This window comes from Podarcis erhardii (assembly GCF_964252035.2).
Source record: "Podarcis erhardii genome assembly, chromosome: 2".
Classification (NCBI taxonomy): Eukaryota; Metazoa; Chordata; class Lepidosauria; order Squamata; family Lacertidae; genus Podarcis; species Podarcis erhardii.
The window spans coordinates 56,130,680-56,147,724 of NC_138498.1; the positions used below are offsets into that span (position 1 = coordinate 56,130,680).

The 17,045-nt window shown below is 41.8% G+C and overlaps 1 protein-coding gene and 1 long non-coding RNA gene across 12 annotated transcripts in view; one reads left to right on the top strand and one right to left on the bottom strand.

The window, feature by feature from the left end:
- Positions 1–17,045, bottom strand: part of ARHGAP26 (Rho GTPase activating protein 26) — a 210,882-nt gene that overhangs the window by 65,923 nt on the left and 127,914 nt on the right. The window lies entirely within an intron of this gene.
- On the top strand, positions 349–5,820 carry LOC309336451. Its single transcript, XR_014154001.1, has 3 exons — positions 349–383; positions 3,202–3,360; positions 5,519–5,820. It is a non-coding gene; the product is annotated as an uncharacterized lncRNA (long non-coding RNA).

Here is a 17,045-nt window from a genome sequence, read left to right on the forward strand (position 1 = left end):
CTTATTTCTTGCATTCTGGGCATCCTAGCCTCTTTTTTTTTAATTGGGTGTGTGTGTGTGTGTGTGTGTGAGAGAGAGAGAGAGAGAGAGAGAGAGAGAGAGAGAAGTGAGCATATATGGAATATGGTTTTATCATCCTCTCTGTATGTTCTAGCATCTATCCATTAGTATGTTCTAGTATCTATCCATTAGTATCCATTAGTGGAGGCAGGATTGCTAAACTGGATGGGCCATTCCTTTTTGGCCAACGAAAACAGTTTGCATAACCCAACAAGACCCTATTTCACAAGCGCTAATAAAAATACAGTTGTTTACTGTAAATGTTGTAGTCTGAAGGCTATTTTTCACTGTGATGTTGACAGAGCAATTTACCCAACTGTCAGGTGAGCAGCTTTCAAGGGAGTTAGTGATTATAAGATCAAAGTTCTTCCATTACAGCACATATAGGCAACTGCTAGAATTGGTGCCACCTGATTCGCAGGGCACACATGCAAATATTGAATCAACTCCTTTAGAAAGAAATGGTTGCTCAAAAAATGTTTCCTAAAAGAGGGCATGTGATAAATTTTACATGGATACATATTTTCAGTTGAAGAGGGATATCAGCCTGTATTCTGTTTATGTATCTACCATTTTTATTTACCGTACTTTATTTATTAAATTTGTTTACTCCCCTTCATCCAAAGAGCACAGGGTGGTTCACAACATAAAGATACAAAATAAAAACACAAAATACATTCTCAAACCTAATTAAATGAAGCTCATCCAACACAACAGGACTAGACAGTGCTCTAGTCACCCCTTGAGATTCAGCTGCTGTACTGGATGCAAGCAATTTTATCCTCAAAATGCTATGCAAACAAGGCACAGAGAGCTATCATCGGTTCTGCCACTTCCTTCTTTGCTACCTTCACTGCCACTAGGTAGGCTCGATACCGAACCCTCACCAATGATTGATTGCATATGACCAGGGTTTTCCTTTATTCAAGTTTGAGCTGTCTCCCAGCTTGTTTCCTTACCCTAAACTCTGAAGTATACCAGGCATATCCCATGTCTTTCCATTCAAAATCAACAGAAACTCTGAATTTAAAAACACACAAGTTAAGAACAATTTAAAACAAGACATCTGGGGCAATAATAACAGCAACAAAAGCCGCTGTGCAATACCCCAACCCAAAAGTCTGTTCAGACGCCTCAGCTTTTGTAGCTGTATAAGTCAGGGCCCCGCCTGCCTGGGCCAGGTGGAAAAGGACTGCAGAACAGGGAGCAGGTCCCCCAAGATTCACAGCCAATATATATAACATGCAAAAAGAAAATCACCCTTAACATTCTGTATGTAGCCACACATTTTGAGCTTTGGATACAAAGGGTACAGTGCAATAAGTATGCATTTTAGTTCATTAATGTCAATGGATGTTAGATCAGATTCATATGATAGTTTTCAGGTTATCAGAGAAGCTTGTCAGGCAGGTGCTTGCAGTTTTCCTCTTCAACCCTATCAGACGTAAGATATGTCATCATATTGTGAAGTTCTATCCAATGATGTGGAGCAAACACACACACAACATGATGTCATCACAATGCACGGCATGTACCTCTATCAGTTAAGAGAGTGGTATTTTCACTGGCATCCCCATGCCACTTGTCATACGTAGTGCTGGCTTAAATGACAGAGTTCAGCTCATAAATATAGGCTGCATTTTCACTCTAATTGCCTTTGCTTATATCCTACTCATTTCAATGGAAACTGTGTCCATGTACCTGGATATAGGGCTCCAGTAAATGTTTGCAGAGATAACTGGTTTAGATGTCATACTTTCTTCGGATGCTGTTACTTTTCAAAAACAGGAACCAGGCTTTCACTGTGCTTCTACATTTACTCTTGTTAAGGCTTATCTTCTTTTTTTTCCCATACAGAGACTTAACTACATTTATTAACTTTTTGAGACTATAACACAGTTATACTGATTTTCCTTCTGACATAAATCACTGCAAGAACAAGCTGTGCACGAAACTCTTAAAGACCATCTCATTTCCAATAGCTTCCAGGAATGATAGATTTTTTTAGTAGTGGGCTAGTAATTGCTGAGATAAGTACACTTGCTTTTAAACACACACACCAAATTTCTATACACGGTGGAAAACATTAAACGATTTTGTGTACTTCAACGAGAAAAACATATTCTTGCAAACGTAAAACATGCTCAACTAACCATCTAGTATTCAGTTAAGAAATTCCTGGACTTGAGAAGCTACAGGTGGTGATATGAACACAGGAACACAGGAAGCAACCTTCTATCAAGTCAAACCATTGGTCCATCTAATTCATGGTTGTCTATAGTTGGTTGCATTGGCTCCCCAAGGTTTCAAGATGAGGTCTCTTCCAGACCTACCTGGAGATGCCAGGGATTGAAGCCAACATCTTCTGCATATTTTGTATGCAGAAGATACTGGCTTCAATCCCTAGCATCTTCAGGTAGGGCTGGGAGAGAGCTCTGTCTTGAAACCTTGGGAGAGCCACTGCCACTCATTATAGACAGGCTTGTGCCACAGTAGACTATACGTGCACTTGGTGCTTAGATGTGTAAATAAAATATCAAGTACATTGAAGGAGAGGAGGTAGGACAGACAAAAAAAGGACAAGGGCCAGTCCAAATCAGCATGTTATGCTTAAAAACAGCTGGCCCATTGTAATGGGTTTACACAAGTGCTAGGTTGCACAAACCAATACTTAAAAGCAAGGGCAGTTCAACTACAGCTCCAATCAACATGACTAATGATCAAGAATGATGTGAGTTATTTATTATTATTAATTTACAGCATTTATATTCTACCATTTACGCAGAAAAGGCTCTCAGAGCAGCTTACAAAAATCAGCTCCAAGACAATCCATGCCCCTGGGCTCACAATCTACAAAGGCATGACACACTGCAACATTTAGAGAGCGCCACAGTATGCTACAGTTCATTTCATCATGAGGTCCTTCCTATGAACTTGGTTAGATTTCTTAAAATATGAAGTGTGGTATATAAATTTAATAAATAATTATAATAAAAAAGCATCCAACAGCAATTTAATGGAGGAATAGCATTGACAGGTGTGGACAGTGGCTTTGTTGGAGAAAGTGACCTGACAAAGGAGAATGAAGCAAAACCTAGCATTTTTCATGATTTTTTTTGTTTTGTTTTATCTCACATATAGCACAGAGAGAATATGACTGGAATCCACGATCAGCCCATGCATCTACTCAGCTGACTTACAAAGTCTTAGTGGAAATCACTGAAAGAAAGTGACAAGAAATGGAAGTCCTTATAGTATATGACAGAAACCACCAAGAATGGATGGATGCCAATTACATATGTATGTTCCTTATTTTTAACCGACCACCTGTCTCCTTGATCCTTGCCCATCCTGGCTGATAAAAGCGAGCCGGGAAGGGCTGGGCGATGGGCTCTGCGGGGTGGTGAACGCTTCCCTCCATGAGGGAGCCTTCCCAGACCCGCTGAAAGAGGTGGTCATTAAACCGCTTCTTAAAAAAACATCTTTAGACCCGGCCAATTTGGCCAACTATCGCCCAGTCTCAAATCTGCCATTCTTGGGCAAGGTGATTGAGCGGGTGGTTGCTGAACAACTCCAAGCACGCCTGGAGGAAACGGACCATTTGGATCCCTTCCAATCGGGATTCAGGCCTCACCATGGGACTGAAACTGCCTTGGTCGCGCTGGTTGATGATCTCCGGCGGGCTAGGGACAAAGGTGAGAGCTGTTTCCTAGTTCTGCTGGATCTCTCAGCGGCCTTTGACACCATCGACCATAACATCCTTCTGGACCGTCTAGAGGGGCTGGGAGCTGGGGGCACTGTTATACAGTGGTTCCGCTCCTTCCTCCTGGGCCGTGTCCAGAAGGTGGTGGTGGGGGATGAATGTTCAGACCCCTGGGCTCTCACTTGTGGGGTGCCTCAGGGTTCTGTCCTCTCCCCCATGCTTTTTAATATCTATATGAAGCCGCTGGGAGAGATCATCAGGGGGTTTGGACTGGGTGTTCATCAGTATGCAGATGACACCCAGCTCTACCTCTCCTTTAAATCAGAACCAGTGAAGGCGGTGAAGGTCCTGTGTGAGTGCCTGGAGGCGGTTGGAGGTTGGATGGCGGCTAACAGATTGAGGTTGAATCCTGACAAGACAGAAGTACTGTTTTTGGGGGACAGGAGGCGGGCAGGTGTGGAGGATTCCCTGGTCCTGAATGGGGTAACTGTGCCCCTGAAGGACCAGGTGCGCAGCCTGGGAGTCATTTTGGACTCACAGCTGTCCATGGAGGCGCAGATTAACTCTGTGTCCAGGGCAGCTGTCTACCAGCTCCACCTGGTACGCAGGCTAAGACCCTACCTCCCCGCGGACTGTCTCGCCAGAGTGGTGCATGCTCTAGTTATCTCACGCTTGGACTACTGCAATGCGCTCTACGTGGGGCTACCTTTGAAGGTGACCCGGAAACTGCAATTAATCCAGAATGCGGCAGCTAGACTGGTGACTGGGAGTGGCCGCCGGGACCACATAACACCGGTTCTGAGAGATCTGCATTGGCTCCCAGTACGTTTCCGAGCACAATTCAAAGTGTTGGTGCTGACCTTTAAAGCCCTAAACGGCCTCGGTCCTGTATACCTGAAGGAGCGTCTCCACTCCCATCGTTCAGCCCGGACACTGAGATCCAGCGCCGAGGGCCTTCTGGCGGTTCCCTCATTGCGAGAAGTGAGGTTACAGGGAACCAGACAGAGGGCCTTCTCGGTAGTGGCGCCCGCCCTGTGGAACGCCCTCCCATCAGATGTCAAAGAGATAAAGAATTACCTGACGTTCAGAAGACATCTTAAGGCAGCCCTGTTCAGGGATGTTTTTAATATGTAATGCTGTATTGTTTTTAATACTGATTGGGAGCCGCCCAGAGTGGCTGGGGAAACTCAGCCAGATGGGCGGGGTATAAATAATAAATTATTATTATTATTATTATTATTATATTTTCATGTGCAATCTTTTGTTAACTTCTCATCATTTATTATATCTTTAAAAAAGAGGAAAAACGCAATAAAGCAGTTGCTGTTTTAAAAAAGATTTCATAAAGTACTTCCCCATCCCTTCCCCCAACTTTTCCTCTTCCTTGGCAGAAAGTCTTGATGTACAAACAATAGCCTTTTGAATTTTCATTAGCATTTGCCTGTTGCATAATGCTGGACAAACCAAAGAGAGTTCACTGAATGAAAATTGGTTCACAATGTATTTCCAGTGCTGTAGATTTCTTCTTCGTTTTGTGGGGTGGGGTGCATTAGAATTAGAGAAATTGGTGTAAACTAGCTGTCCGTCCCCCGTCCCCCCTCAATTCATTTAAACACAATCTGGTAATGCTTTGAATAAAATTAAGTAACTGGCTGAAGCAGCTTCAGATCATCAGAGCGAAAGGGGGGGGGGGGAGAGCAGAAACGAAACAAAACTTGTCCTGTTGGTTAACTGTTTCTTCTTGCTAATTTATAGGATTAATAGACACAAAAGGAATGAGCCACACAGCACAACACGTATCATCTCACTTGAAGGAACACACACAACTCTCTTTCTGTGAACTGTCCTGCAAGGATCTTTTTACTTTGTCCATGCTAAAAAGAATGTGTTGCAGAAAACTCTTCCAGCAGACATTTTTGACCCTCAGGCATACCTTGAAGATTTTTTTTTATTATTTCAATGGGCCTATGCAGTTGTTCAACGTTTTCCAGTCATTTTATTGATAGTTTTGTATAGCTTTTAATGGATTTTATGTTGCTGTACCCTTCCCTGATGTTTTGTGAGAAGGTGGTATATAAAAACTTCTATAAACAGACATAAAAAACTTAGCCAACACCCTCTGTTTGGAGAAATAGAGAGATAAAGGTCCTGAAGCCTCTGCACCAACCCTCAACACACTGAAAACTGTGTTATCCATATTAAAGAATACAAAACAAATTAGCTCATATAATCCAAATTATTCCCATAAAGAAAGGTTACCAAGCTTTGGCAGCACATAAACAGCGTTTCCGTGCACTGCTCTGGTTCGCCAGAAGTGGCTTAGTCATGCTGGCCACATGACCCGGAAGCTGTACGCTGGCTCCCTCGGCCAGTAAAGTGAGATTAGAGCCGCAACCCCAGAGTCGTCTGTGACTGGACCTAAAGGTCAGGGGTCCCTTTACCTTTTTAAACACATCTGAAAACCAGATAAATGGTTCTGAGTAACACACACATTGGCAGCCAATCACATTCCACAACTCACCCTATAGGCTACAATAGAATGCTTCTTTCAAGCCTAATTTTGAGGGAGGGAAACCCTGTGGGCACCAGGGAAGGCCTTTACACCGTCATGTGCACCCATGGGCACTATGTTGACAACCCCTGCCAAACCCAAGGTAAAAATTGTGCGGCACATCTGAGCTTTTCGCACGGGATAAATTTAGTTGTTCAAACAAGCTACTACTTGAAGGGCGGAATCAATTAAACAAGACCTAGCAAGCTTTACAAATCACAAATCATTTGAGGCATCAAAGATTCCGATAAAAATATGATTACCAGCTTTAATAGAAAAACATTATGCAAAGGCATAAAGTCAAAACAGAGTACTCATCACACTCTATTTAAGTCATATTGTAAGAATTACCAGGCCAATAGGGCACGATTAAAAGAAAAGAAAAGAAAAGCAGCAATCTATAAGAATCTTCTCAAGTCAATCATTTAAATTATTATTCATTATAATTACTACTACATATTTCATTTGACCTCTTACCTACCCTTCACTATGAGGTCTCAGTCTGCAGCAATTTATATATAAAGTATTAAAAACAGTAAAAATTGATTACAATCAAAATAAGGCAGCCCTGTTCAGGGAAGTTTTTAATCTGTGATATTTTAGTGTATTTTTGGTTTTTATGGAAGCCGCCCAGAGTGGCTGGGGAAACCAGCCAGATGGGCGGGGTACAAATAATAAAGTATTATTATTATTATTATTATTATTAATAATAATAATAGGATGGGTTCAAAAATATATGTTTCAGGTGTTGGAAGCTAAGGTAAAGAGGTACACACACATACATACCAAACTTGTGAAGGCGGCAGAACTACGAAGAGGGTCCCCTCTGCAAATCTAAACACCCAAAAGGGTCTGTAGGGAAGTAGGTGGTGTTTCATATATTTAGGCCTAAGTTACTTTAGAATATAAATGGTAATGCGAGCACTTTGCCTTCAGCCCAGAAAGAAAGCAGCAACAACAGCAACTCTTTTAAACAAGGGGCTATGTTGGTTCTAAATGGAATCCCAGCAAGTAAACTGGAAGCTGCATTTTCTGAATCATCTTCAAGGGCAGTCCTCTTCAGGAAAAAAGTAGCCTGCCATCAAGAATTATGGCTTCGTGGCTGCTGAGGCCATGAGGATGTCAGGTGATAGACAGGTAGGCAAACTGGGCAGACTCACCTACCTGTCAAAATGGCCCTCTGGGGATAAGGGATGTCAGTGGGCCTGGGCCTGTTCCCTACCCTGATTTGGACTCTCCTCCATCACAGGTCTAAAATGGTTTCATATTGTTTAAATTATAATAGTGGTAAATAATAACCTATTTTAATTCCAACCACCTGTGTCCAACACCTTTGCTCTCGTAAATGGTCAATGGCTGCGCCAAGCTGGCTGCACCAGTTCTTTCTATAAGAACACTGCCTATGAGTTTGAAAAGTTGTCTTTGGTGTTATTTAACAAAGATTCAAGTAATTTAATAGATGCAACATGGATGGGATTAGGGTGGGAGGGGTGGCAGGTAATGCCAACAACGAATTAAAAACAGCAATAGGTACAAGCTGTCAAGATTCTTTGGAAAAAAAATTAATAGTTTAAGAAGTCATACCCTAGAAACTGTGCACCAACCTTCACCATTCTGGTGCCCTCCAGAAATTTTGGACTGCAATTTTCATAATCCCTAACCAGAGTAGGCAATAGGGATGATAGCAGTTGTAGTCCAAAACACCCAATGGCTTGGGGAAGGCTGCCTCAGACAACCCATGAAACAATAAGCATACAAAAATGCAAATACACTGCAACAGGAGACAGAATGAAAAATGTAGGGTTTTGCAAGTGACAGTTATCAGAAGGAGGCAGTGTTAAATGTGAAGCAAATTAGTCCTGTAAATAGTGCGCGCGCGCTCTCTCTCTCTCTCTCTCTCTGTGTGTGTGTATCTACATCTATATCAAATTTTTGCTATGATGGTTTAACCAAATCAAAGTCTACATGTGTGGCAACCTCCAGACAGCCTAGAAAGCAAGGCCCCAGCCCTTCAAAGTCTTAGAACAAAAATGAAGAAGCTTAAGAAAATAATGGTAGCTTGGACAGTTCAGAAATGGAAACATGACAATTCAGGGACTCTGAAACATCTGCTCTTCAAACGGCAGTTACAGGTGGTTTCAGTTAAGCACAATCAAAACTAGGCAAGCAGATTGGTTGCACAAAGATTTTGGGTAATTGACAGTATGCTCTTTCAAGCATTGCCCTAGTTTAACTTTGAAGCAAAACAAACACCACAGAAACTCAGGGCAACTGAGAAAAACACTCAAAAAAGTGTCATACCTCCAACACCAAATCAGAAACCAAGGGATGATTAAATCTGATGTAAAAGCCTTCACTTCCACAAATATTATTGCATCAAATTATATTAACTGTCGTTGCAGCCTTTCTCTTTAGTTCATACCATGCTTTATTTTATTATTTTATTTTCGTACTAATTATTTTTTAAAAAACACACCTTTATTGCTGCCATCAATTCTTTTTGTGGTTTGATATGGGCCGTGCTTACTCAGCTTCATGCTAAGGATATGCCCTTTAAAATAATCCCAAACATCTCATTTATCAGATCCGGGTTGTTTTTTGTTTGTTTTTGTACCGCTGGACGTCAGCATTCTTAATCCAACACAGTGATGCCACGACTCTTCAGATACTGTCCTGCTTCAACAGCTATAGTCTGTGAGTAGACCTTGAAACCTATATCCTCAAAGACACTAAGGCCTCCTTATCTCATAAGCAATCCTTTACTTTGGAGTTACTCAGCAACTTTGAACTCAGGTGCATACTTTGTTGTGGGCATACGGCTCAAGCTTGAATATTTTTAGAAGTGCCCAAACTCTCAAGGGCTGGGGAGTGGATGAGCCTCTCCTTCACCTGGTGTTCAACTGATGGAACTTGGACCGAAGCACCAAGGAACCCACAGCAAAATTCCCTTGAAACAGCCCTGAGGAGGCTCCCTTACACCAACACTCAAGATCTCCAAGACTGCCGATGGGGGACCTGATGAACTCTCTGATATCTTCAGTCAGTGTGTAGTCTGGGTGGTCTTCCACAGAATTTAGCACTCCTGGGATTATTTCTTAATCACCATGAAATGATGACTACCCAGAACAACCAACTGTAGGGAATTGACCTAATTCCTAGTATTCTCCTCTTTCATTGCCACCTTTTATTCCCCTGTGCAGCACCCACAGATTGCTTATGGAATTATTCCAACCACCATTTAGCAATAACTTTTGGACATCCCAACCACCTACCATTTAGAAAAACCTTTCAAGGAATAAATTATATAAGTTGCAGGGTGTGCATAGGATAGTCATGGCTCTGAACTAATCCACAGAAGAAGGGAATTCCAGGTGTGAGGAGAGATCATGACTGGGCAAGGGAATACCCTTGTGTGGAGATTCTCTGGAATCAGAACATATTCTCAAGAATATTCTCAAGAATGTTCTGGAATCAGAACATATTCTCAAGAACACAAAATGCACAGTGTCAGGAGAGGGTGTGGCTGTTAGGTGAATTGGCATGATAGGGGAATACTAGCCCATCAGGCTCCTCTCACACATGCCCTGTGGGGCTTGTCTGAAGCCCTCTGTCCTGTTGTACAGTCACTAAACTCAAGCTGCCCTTAGGCCTCAAGGTTAATATATCCTTATTACAGGCAACTCAAAATATGAGTGTGGGGCAAAGCTGCTCTTGTAGCTCACATTGTGGGGAAATATTTTCACTCAGTTGTGAATACTGCTCTTTGAAAAAGTTGTTTTCTGGCCAGAGGTACACATTTTTTCCACACAAGGTCAAAGCACCCAATTTGCTTTTGGGAAGGTGGGGAAGGCAATGTTTATGTAGCAAAGCCCAGAGAATTAATGTGAAGCCTTTTTAAGACTTCAGAGTTCAGTGGAAATTCCCAGACAATATTGGATTCAAACAGTTTCCTGGAAACACAAATCAGTCAAGTAGCAACATAAACAGCCACCACAAGAGTGAAGGAAGTAGGGCCTCATCCAGAACCATAAGCCTAGTGGGGAAAATGGTGGAGACATGGGGCAAGCAGTAACACTGCAGAACCTGGTGGACAGAGCTGAGGTAATTGCTTCTAACTCTGGAGTGGTCTTGGTCACTCCCAATAAGTCGTAGCAAAATCGCACCCTATGATCAGTCCAGTTGCTTGCTCTGCTTTCCAAAATCAAAAGGATGTCATGCCAATAATACATTTGTGCTGATTGTCCATTAAGCAGGTGCCTTTGTGTGGAGCTGCAGAAAGACTATCTTTACTTTTTCAGGGGCTGTGACTCCAAAGGAAACACTGGATAGGAAGCAAGACTGCTTCTCTCAGGTCACAATGACCTTTTTTAAAATTAGAGTCATGTGGTTTATTTATTTTTTGTGCCAGTGGAAGGGTGGAGGGGAGAGGAAGTAGGGAGGGAGCAGGCTTGCTATCCAAACCAAGGCAAAGACAACAACCGAAAACAGAAGTAAATGCTATGACACAGTGCCATTGAGGGTTGTGTAACCTTCAATCTTGGCTGTAAATAACTAGCTATTGTTTTACAGAACCAGTAGGAACCATTTAGAACAAGAAGGAAACAACCTGCACAAGAGATTAATTAAGAAATTGTTTGCTACAAATGTCTTTGTTTATAAAAGCACCATCCCATTTATATAGCGAAGGAAGTGTGCAAGTGTTTGAGTTACATAGAACTCTGCCAGAAGAGCTGCAGAAAATTTTGAAGAGAACATTCTATATAAGGCAATGCATTTCATTAACCAACACGTACCAGTGAATCATTATGCAAAGTTCTGAATCCCATAAAGCTCTTCTAGCAAAGCCCTTGAGTATATTCCCTTAGCTTCTGGGTGGGGTGGGGTGGGAAATCTATTGGATTGAACAGATAGTTGAGAAGGTATTATTGCACCAAAACAGGAGCTGTGCCACACTGGATGAGAATGAATGATGCTGACCACAAATCCACATGTGCGTAGAGGATGGAGAGAGAGAGAGAGAGTGCTCACCCTACCCCTAAATCAGATGTTCAACATTTTTATTTTTTGGCCTTGCAAGGAAAATAAACCAATAGCTTGGGTGAGACTGCTATAAAGCAAGAGCTCTGCGTGTAAGGCGATAAGAAGCAGGATGAAGTAATGGCAACCCAAAAGCACATCCAAGAACCACTGGTGAACAGCAGCTGTACAAACTGTTTATTTAAAAACAACTGAAGACATTTTTTTAAAGTGCGGTCACCATTTCAGAATAACCAAGGCCAAGCTAGAAACTAAAGATAACTATTTTGTTCCCTCAGTACAAACAATTATGCTGAATATTCTGCTGCTGCCCTCATATGCCTCTTAGAAGACGGTTACATTATTGTATATTTATTACTTCTCTGCCTCATCCTGTCTTACAATTATATTCAATATGTAGTGAAAACTGTTGTACTCAAGAGAATATAGTCAGAAAACCGAAGTGCCTATAAAATCATACTGACAAATTCAACAAGTGAATCAGGTGAGATGCAAAGACCAGCCTAATTCCAAAAAAATGAACATCTTCACAATCTATAACTTTGATAATATAGGATTATTTGCATAAGAACATTCACTTGAAAATATGGATTTAAATAATTATTTCCCACTATACAGCACTGTATGTATAATATGGCAAAATTTTCTTTTTCTTGAACCTCACTTATGTTACTTTAGAACTGCTGATTATCTCCTTTCTCTGCAATAATTCACAAGCAATTACCCAGATAACATATCATGGCTAGTCATGAAATTTAGACTGCAATCTCACTTACCTGGGACTAAGCTCCATTGAACTCAGTGCAATCCTATACTTGAATAGAAATATATAGACTTCTACTATTAATCTATTTACAGCTTTACTTGGACAAGTTTTGTTTCATGGACAGCAATACATTGGCCCAGTCACTTCTTACTTTGCTAGGGGCTGGGGTATTGTTTAGGGTTTTTTGTTTGGCAGGGGTTGTTACTAGGGCTGGGTGATAGCAACATTTCAACATCACGGTGTATCACCAGCCAAACACCGTGGTTTGGTGATATACATGGAATGATTTTGCCTCTGCCCGAGAGACACCGGATGAAACTGCCCCAACTCTCATCTCGTGGGCTGTGACAATGCAGCTTGTTTGTGCTGCTCAGCTGGGGGGAAGGATCATCGTCCCCCCCCCCCAACTGAGACAGCAGCGGGGATCCTTTAACTGTTCAATACAGGGAGTGGCAACCATACTCCCCTCAACTGAGCAGTTTCACAGAGCCCCTGTCCCATCGCTGGCTTGCAGAGCCAGCACCGGGCTGGGGGCTCCTTTAACTGCTCAACTGAGGCAAGGGCAGCTGCACACTCCTCAGTCGAGCAGTTTAAAGATGCAGAGGGAGGAACAAACTATATCGGCACCTCGTGGTCTTATTAGGGCAGAGTGGGATGGCGGTTTCACTCAGTGATATATCGCTGGTGAAACTGCTGCCACTCCTGAGTCCCTCTGCTAACAGCGCCCACTGAAGGAAGGAACTCTTGACTCCCTCCAGCGGACAATGCTAGCAGAGGGGCTCAGGAGTGCTGGCGGTTTCAACAGCGATACACCGCTGAGTGAAGCCGACATTGTGGTATGCTCCTCATATCAGTCCTGGACGATATATCAATATATCACCCAGGCCTAGTTGTTGTTGTTATTTTTGGTATCTTTGTTATATATCTTATGAGTTGTGTCAAAATTGTTCAATTTGGTTGTGTACTTTTTGATATTTTGTTTATTGTTTATGACTACTTTTTATGTTTGTTGTGTAATTTTTATATGTTGTAAGCCACCTTGAGCATAGTTTTAACTTTGGAAAGATAGATAGATTGATAGATAGATGATAGACAGATGATAGATAGATAGATAGATAGACAGATAGATAGATAGATAGATAGACAGATATAGATAGAATCTTGCGTAAACAGGGACATAATTAAAGATAATCCGAATAAATTGTGTACACTCATTTTTTTAAAAGTATGTTTTTCTCTAGGCTCATTTATTTTTTTGTTTCACAGTATATCAAATTCTTCTTTAAAAGATAGTAAAGTAAAGGTACCCCTGCCCGTACGGGCCAGTCTTGAAAGACTCTAGGGTTGTGGCCAGCGTGACAAGCTGCATCTGGCGAGCCAGCGCAGCACACGGAACGCCGTTTACCTTCCCGCTAGTAAGCGGTCCCTATTTATCTACTTGCACCCAGGGGTGCTTTCGAACTGCTAGGTTGGCAGGCGCTGGGACCGAGCGACGGGAGCGCACCCCGCCGCGGGGATTCGAACCGCCGACCTTTCAATTGGCAAGTCCTAGGCACTGAGGCTTTTACCCACAGCGCCACCTGCGTCCCTCTCTCTAAAAGATAATCAAGCTCTATTATATGAGTCCATTTCATGCCAAAAGACAATGTGTTTTTAAAAAGCTCTACCAGAAGAAGAAAATTGTATTCATACCAGTCAATACTACCCCCACACATGCTGGTCATGAAACATTCCAGAGCTCCTACTTCAAGTACCCAAGGCTAAACTCTTGGCATCAGTCCAACACCACAGTGACCTACTTTGCAAAGCAGAAGTGCTTCTATTCAATTTAGGAGAAAACAAATATTTCTGGCCTTCAAGATGTGAAATTCCTACACTCACTTTATAGTGAAGCAATTTGTCCACACTGCAAGTCATGTAGCAGCCATAAAATATGAAGGGGAGGCCAACTTTGTCTATGAAGAACAGGTTCAAGGTGCAGCCAGTTTAAAAAACAATCAAGAATTTCCATTTTGGAAACCCCCTATTCAAACCTTATTCTCCAGAATATATCTTGAAATAATATTGGCTTAGAATGGTTTCATAAAATGGCAAGCCCAGGGTCACGAGACATGACCTAGATGTTGCTGGGCAAGATTATAGAGAAGGAACAACTAAGCCACATTCATAAAGTCATGACGTACGTCATTCTTTGTGGCCTTTCTTGGCAATGTTTGGGCTATCTCTAGTGCCTCTTGGTAGTCTCCCATAATGCCAGATGTTCCAACTGCTTCCATCCTCCTCCACAGCATAAACCAGAGCCAGTTTAGTGCAGCGGTGAAGAGTGTTGGACTGGACCTGGGAGACTAGGGTTCAAATCCTCACTCAGCCGTCAAGCTCCCTGGCTGACCTTGGACCAGTCACAGTCTCTCCGCTTAAACTATCTCATAGGGTTGTTGTGAGGATAAAAATGGCAAGGAGGAAAATCTTGTATACCCCTTCCAGCTCCTTGGAAGAAAGGTGGCATAGAAATGTAATACACGAACCCCACAAAATGGTAATAAATGAGCAGGAATAAATATTTTTCTGATTTTTAAAACGTATTATATTCAATAAAATGCTTTGACTCTGATTAAACTCAATCTCTCAATACAAGCTATAGAGGGATTGAAACGGGAACAACAGGTACTTCACCTAGGTGAAGGCTGACAGAGGCCTTTAATGTGATAATTGTTCAAAATTGTGTGGGTTAATATCTGTGCCAGCTTCATATCTGGTCTCCTTGGAGAGCTACATCAAACATCACCTCTTCCTGTCCAATCATAACGAATGTTAAATACACACCTCATACTATATTATCCTTCTCTCCTATTGACAAAAGAACTCACTTCCATACACAAATATAGAGAGTCATACCTTCCCTTACAAAGTCTGTATCTGGAATTTATTGAGGGATAGTGAAGAGAGACATTTTGTTCATCCTAAATTACCAGTACTTTATTTCAAAATTTCCCCAGATCTGGGATTATGTTTGTTGATCTCTGTCACACCAAACAACAACAAAACACAGTCACAGTGTTTTGAACACTGAATAATTTCAAAGTTGCCCTTTAAAACAGATGGATAAGCAAACTCTACAAAAACTTCCTAAGTATTTATGACAGCTAGGGCATCAACTTGGCCAGATCTACATAGTCCATTGGAGGGAACTATCATAAAAAGTATCCTACATTTTATCTTTCCTGTGTTCACTACTCAGATGTGCACACAAATTCTATCTTACACACACATCAGAATGCATGAATCTGAATTTGTATGAATCTGTGACGTCTATTATGAGGAAATGTCTTTATAATAATATTTTAAAATAATTCTAGTATTCTGCTTTAATAGCCTGACCGATAAACTAATTCCAGGAAAACTTGAAATGAAGGTAAATAATGGCATGGAAACACTCCATGAAATGAGGACAGCCAATATGCTATCTAGCATTTCAAATTAAAGGTGTTGCTTGGCTAAGTTGCCCTGCAGAGGCGCCTAAAGGAATTATTCTGTCAGCACAAACACATTAAAGCATTCTTTGTCATATTATCTTTATACACCTGTGGTTCCACCTCTTCCCCTTCCTTCACACCCCTTCTGAAAACTCACTGATCCATTGATTTGCAAAGCTCAATCCCCAACAAGCATCAAGAACCTGTGACAATATTTCACCACATTTTACTGAACTGCCCTCGTTTTTTCCTCCTTCCATTACTTTGCCATTGCCTGTTCCACAGTATGATCTCCTTGGTAGCAGGGAACTTGTGTACACCACATATAAAACTGTGTAAGCATCACAAACACGATGGTGGGGTATAAATAACAAATACCATCACTTTTTTATGTGCAACAATACAAAACCCTTCTGCTCTCTCTTTGCAACAAACAAATGAGACAGATACCATTCGTCCCACTTGACTTGCAGAGAACCATGGCAGCATGTGATTAATCCAAGGGAACTCGGCAAATCTATAGCTATGCAGGGATCTGAACACAGCAATTTTGGTATGCTTTTAAGCTTTGCCAAAATGCAGGGGCAGGGGAGCATTCAGTGAACATTTCCACTCCCCATGATGTCCCACACTGTTCCATTGATACTAAAGACCTATTTGTGAAAGAGAAAAACTTCTCACAGGGAAATGGATATTAGAGGGAAATGATATGCATCTCTTTTTGGTGAGGCAACTAAACTGATGCTTCCTTGTCCCAATCTAGCCAAGGAGATGCCATCTATTCACACCGTTACTTTCAACTCACCAAGCTTGTCATCCATTCAGATTCTGCCTCAACTAGTCATGCATTAAGTGCACATACCCCAAACTAGTTTGGAGCAAACATCTGCTGCACGGTACTAGCAAGCAAAAAATACTGCCAGAAACAAGATAGGAAGCGTCAGCCTGGTTACCTGAGTTACAGGCAGCTGTCTTCTTCCTCCCCAGCCCCCCACCCACCCAATCCAAAGTAGGCACTTGCTCTCAGCAATAATGTCAAGTATCTAAAAAAGATGACATTATGACCATGTGGCCAATCACTTTCACCCAGTGATCCCTGATTAACTGGATCGCAAAGTGAACAAGCCTTTTCAAGAAAACGACAATGAAGCTGAAGCAAGGAAAGAACATGCACAAACAGGTGTGAAAAAAATACTCAAAATAGTAGGAGAAGGGAGACTCTTTCACTTCCCCACAAATGGCAAGATTTACATGAACAACTGAACCTCACAGTGCAAAACTACATTTGACCATGTGTTAGGTCTAGAGAACCCTATCTGTAAAGTTAAACACATTCTTTTCTTAATAAGATTTCATGTTTCTCCTTAAACTGCTTATCAATGACGCGTATGGTAAAAGAGAACACATCTTGAAGCAGCCGCCCTCTCTCACTCCTCCTTTTCCAAGTGTAACAAA